Here is a 5,174-nt window from a genome sequence, read left to right as displayed (position 1 = left end):
CTTACTTGAGGTTGTGGCTCATTGCTCTAGCGAAAATTTGGATGATTACTTGTTGCTAGATTGTAAGTGTTGAAAAAAGGAAAATACTGTTGTTTAAAGTTTCCAATAGCAGCATAACGCTCCTCATAAGCTCCTTTCATTTCCTAAAAAATTGGGCGATTTTTAACAGTATGACCAATCTCATAACAAGAATCACATACTTGATTAACATCAACTTGATAAACAGGTTGAGGCAAATTTTATTTTTCCATTTTCAAAGCAACTATCTCTTTAGTCAAAACCTCATATTTCAATTTCCAATCATCGTCCTCTTTTAATTGATAAATTCCTTTATTAGTAGAAGACCGATCAATGGTCTCAACTACACATAGACTCAACAAATTGGCGATCACGAGGGAGAACTCCCTCATAGATATGACTAGCAAGACGCTAGTTTTCAAAGCCATGGTGTGGGCACAAATTCAAAAACTTTTTAAAATTTTCCCAAGTTTGATATAGTTTCATTTTCCTTCTGAGAGAAATTGGAGATTATTTTCTTAGGAGCAATTGTCTTGTGATTAGGAAAATATGTTTAAAAAAAATGCTTGAGTCATCTCCGCCCAAGAACCTATGGACCCTAGCTCTTAATGAATATAACCAATTTTTCGCTTTCCCTTTTAAAGAAAATGGAAAAAAATTTACCCTTATGCAATTTATCCTATCAAGTTGACCATTGTAAAAAGTGCCAATAGCTTCTTCAAATTCCCTAAAATGCACGTAAGGATTTTCACTTTCCATACCATGAAAAATTGGTAGCAATTGAATCATTCCAGGTTTGAAATCATAATTTGGCATGTTAGGTGGAAACAAGATGCATGAAGGATTTGGTGCTCGAACAGGATGCAATAACGTCTCTAAAATTTTACGTGTAACTACCTCTTCTCTTATTTCATTATTCACAATCTGAGCATTAACCTCTTGTTCATTATTCACAATTTCATGTTCATTATTCATAATTTCTATCATGCTTTCAGATTTGTCAGATGTATTAGTTGAAGAAGTTGAATCCGAATGTTCTAAATTAAAATTTCAATCTTTTTAACAAATCTTCCTAGATGATCTCTAGGTCGCATAAAGAAATTAAATAAATAAACAAAAAAAATAAAAACAAAAATAAAAACAAAAATAATATATATATATATATATATATTAACAATGAGATGAATTCGGAAAGAGTTTACCATATGTGAAGAATTTCACATAACCAGCAAACCTCTGACCAAATGGATCTCTGTACTCTTTGACAAGTTGCTCCCCGGCAACGGCACCAACTGATTTGTACCACTTTGCAAAATCCAAGCGAAGGTGCCGTATAACAGTGTAGGTTGGAAGTCCGAGTGTCGTCTCTATAAAGAGTGAGTGTAAAGAAAATAACAGAGCTGAGACAGAACAATTAAGATAAAGGTGTAGATTTAATCAATATTTGATTTAAAGAAAATTTAATTGATTAAAACACTAAGGCATTGGGGTTCCACTTTTAACATAAGTATGCATATCTTATTAATTTGATGCACAAGATATTTTCCATTGTAGTTGTTCAAAATAATTAAAGCTCCTCACAAATCCTAGCCATCTCCTCTCTCTCTCTCTCTTTTTTACATAAGGCTCCAATCAGCTGGTTTACACCATAAACACATCCCCGTACCCTATTAGCTATTGTTTTCTCTACGAATCAATTGAACTAATTTACGCATTGAAGGGCCTTTGGCCAATACCCCCCAGGTGTGGTCCTCTTATTTATTCTATTTTGCAGGGAGAAAGAGGGGCGAAAAAGAAAGGGGAATCTTTCAATCGAATATTCTCGTGGGAAAATTTGCTCCCACAAATTGGTGGTTTCATTGAGAGCACGAGATATACTCAAGGCGTGCTCCAAACTCATTTTCCAATTCACCGAAGCCTTCCAAACAACCATGGTTGGAAGCAAGAAGACGAGGGGCAAAATCGCCGCGATGGCTTGATCTGTGACTGCCCAAAGCCACCCCACTCACGATCCCGCGATCGATTTGGTGGCATTACCACCTCTTACCACCATGCTACCTATCGGACTCGTAGCTGTGACCACCGCATTGGCCACTACCGTTGCCATATCAACCCAAGGCCCCGTGGCCGGATCTAGCCACCTTTATGTCAACGTCGCCGAGCATGGTGGAACCTCCCATCAAGGTGGGCTCATTACCACTGCCGACTTAGGCCTGATCTTGGAGCAATTTCAAGCGTTCCCTTCATTGCCCCCACACTCGACACACGCTCCCGCGTACACCTATAATGAAACCCTAGCCCGTGTGCAATTAGGCACACCTCTCTCCTCCCGATCTACGTAAGTAGACCTTAATATGAGAGTTGACCAGCTAGCTCAGAGAATAGACGACCAAAGCAATCTAATGAGGCAGCTTCTCAACCAAATAAGCTTGGCTCAAAACCTTGGCCTTAGACAACCGGGCGAAGAGAGAAGGATGGATGAACGCACCGGTAGGCAGCTCAATGAGTACCAAGCAGATCAAGCAAGAGTAAGCAGACAAGGAGAGGGACAACAACGTGATTGGCCTGCCGACATGTTGCAAGCATCTGCGAGCCACACTCAAAGCAGACGAAGTCACCCATCCAGAACGAGCCTAAGGAACAACATGCACAAGAGGCTAGGCCCACGACTTGACACTCGTGCTCGCCTGGGCTCGCAGGGAAATGTACATCAAAGGCTAGGCTCCCAGAGAGGTCAGCCAGACAACCATCGCAATGAGGATCATGAAGAAAGGCGCTCAGCTGTCCACTCACAAATGAGCATTCACGAAAGGCTAGGCCCCCAAGGAGGTCAACTGGATAACCTTCACAATGGGGACCATGAGGAAGGACGCTCTGTTGCTCACTGTCGAAGAGTTGACTCTCGTCGACAGGCTGAAAATCCTTCACAAGCGCATCCATCAACATGCCGCCTAGGCAGCGCAGGCGAGAAGGTCAACCTTCACAAATCAATGAGAAAGTCAATCATCATCGCCCAAATCACGAAGGTCGCTGACTTGATCGACCAACAATGTGCACAGAAGAAGTTAAGAAGCTTGTGAATGACCGATTTCGAGACTTGAAGACCAGCAAAAATTTGGAAGATGCACTACATAAAGAGATAGACCAGGCAAACTCTACGCCTTTCACTTTCGAAATTGAGTAGGGTGCTCCCCCAAAGCGATTCTCAACGCATTTGTTTATATACTTCAAAGGGGATTCCGATCCCGAAAGCTACCTAAAACACTTCAAAAGTATCATGATCCTCCGCAAGGCTGACGATACGCTGATGTGCAAGGTGTTTACGATGACCTTACGAGGAGCAGCCCAAGACTGGTTCTACACTCTACTATCCGGGTCGATCAGTAGCTTCAAGGAGCTGGCTTAGGTCTTCACCAAAGAATATACCTCTTACCGGACGGTCAAGTAAAACCCTAACCACCTATACAATCTGCGAAAGAAGTTCGACGAATCCCTTCGAGACTACATCAAGAGATTCAAAGCAGAAAAGACCAACATTATAGGATGTGACAACCGAATCGCGTCCTTTGCTTTCAAAAAAGGTCTTCCAGCTGAATACGACTAGTATCGCGAGCTGACCATCACACCTAGCTAGACGCGCTCTAGGATGACAATCGAATCACCGTAAAGAAGTCTACTAAGTAGGAAGGACTGTCGACTAAGCGGGCAGGCCAAAGAAGCGACGGGTTTAGCAACAGGAACAAGGACAAGCCTAGGTCGCACCCACAAGGAGAAGCTACAATAAGAAAGAACTACACCAAGTTCATCATCCCCATACATCAAATCTTAGCCCAAGTGAAAGACAAACCTTGGTTAAGAAGGTCGCCACCCTTGAAAGGAAATCTAGACAAGAGGGATACTGTGCCTTCCATGGGATGCACAAGCACTCTACAAACAACTGTTTCACTTGAAAAGCACACCTTGAAGAACTCGTGAGAGAAGGTCATTGCACGGAATTCATTGTGAAGCAGGCCATCCAATGGATTGAGGATCGTGACACAGCCAAGGAGCCATATCATAAGGTCATAAGGATTAATACAATCCTAGCCGACTCCAAGGAGTCTGAGCTAACCAATAAAGAAAAGAAAAGGAAGATTAAGCGGACCACTGTGATCTCTCAAGTCTCAAGTGACCTTTCGCCAGCAGAAAACAATCCTGTGATCGGCTTCCAAAAGAAAGATTTGATCGGCCTCGACATGCCATATAACGATGCCCTTGTCCTCAGCATTCAAATCGCTCAGGTCATGGTCAACCGAATCCATGCAAACGAGGGCAGCACATCCAATATGTTGCAACTGGCGGTCATCCAGCAGATGGCCTTGGAGACAAAGATTAACAAATTAGCCGGATCGCTGGCCGGCTTTAATGGTGCAACAACGGTTACAGTGGGCACGATGACCTCGACGTCTATTCCCCACCTGTAATCAACTCGGAGACATTCATGGTCATTAATGAGGTCTCACCCGACAATGGCATTCTAGGCAGACCATGGATACGCAAGATCAACGCCATCACCTCCGCCACACATCAGAAAATCTGGTACCCAATCCCTGGGGGCGGTGTCGTCCAAATCAATAGCGACCAAACAAGCACAGTTCCTCCTTATAAGTCAGACATATCTGAAAGAGGTTGAACAACCGAATCTTGCTCCCTTATAGCAATCAAAACGTCAGGACCAAGCCTAGGAAATCTGTCCAGAGGTATCTCCTAAGGAATGATGGAAACCCAAAGAGAACGTCGCGCTAATACCCTTGGATCGACGGTCAGACAGAAAAGTGCGGATCGGCTCGCACCTAAGTTCAAATGAGAAAGTGGAGCTGACCACCTACCTCCAAAACAACAAAGAGATGTTCGCATGGTCACCATCAGACATGTCTGGCATCGACCCAAACATCATCTACCATCAACTCCACGTCAACCCGCGGCAAAGAATCCGGTGGCACAAAAATACACAACCGCTCCGGCGGTCGCTATCAACGGCCGAGATTGAAAAACTCCTAGTTGTCGGCTTCATCGAAGAGGCCCCTACTTGGAATGGCTGGCCAACGTTGTTTTGGTGGCGAAATAAGAAAAGGGCAAATGGAGAGAGTCTACGTCAATTACAACTTCTCATTGCT

The 5,174-nt window shown here is 43.4% G+C and overlaps 1 non-coding gene across 1 annotated transcript; it reads left to right on the top strand.

Annotated features, from left to right (window-relative positions):
- The first annotated feature begins 439 nt into the window (after positions 1-439).
- Positions 440-544, top strand: LOC148919825 (small nucleolar RNA R71). The gene has a single exon (XR_016124829.1). It is a non-coding gene; the product is annotated as a small nucleolar RNA R71 (small nucleolar RNA).
- The last annotated feature ends 4,630 nt before the right edge of the window (positions 545-5,174 follow it).

The sequence above is a fragment of the Prunus mume genome, linkage group LG2 (genome assembly GCF_029339155.1).
Source record: "Prunus mume cultivar Tortuosa linkage group LG2, ASM2933915v1, whole genome shotgun sequence".
NCBI classification, from domain to species: Eukaryota; Viridiplantae; Streptophyta; class Magnoliopsida; order Rosales; family Rosaceae; genus Prunus; species Prunus mume.
Note: the sequence above shows the minus strand (reverse complement) of the source record. Positions and strands in the feature narration are given on the sequence as shown.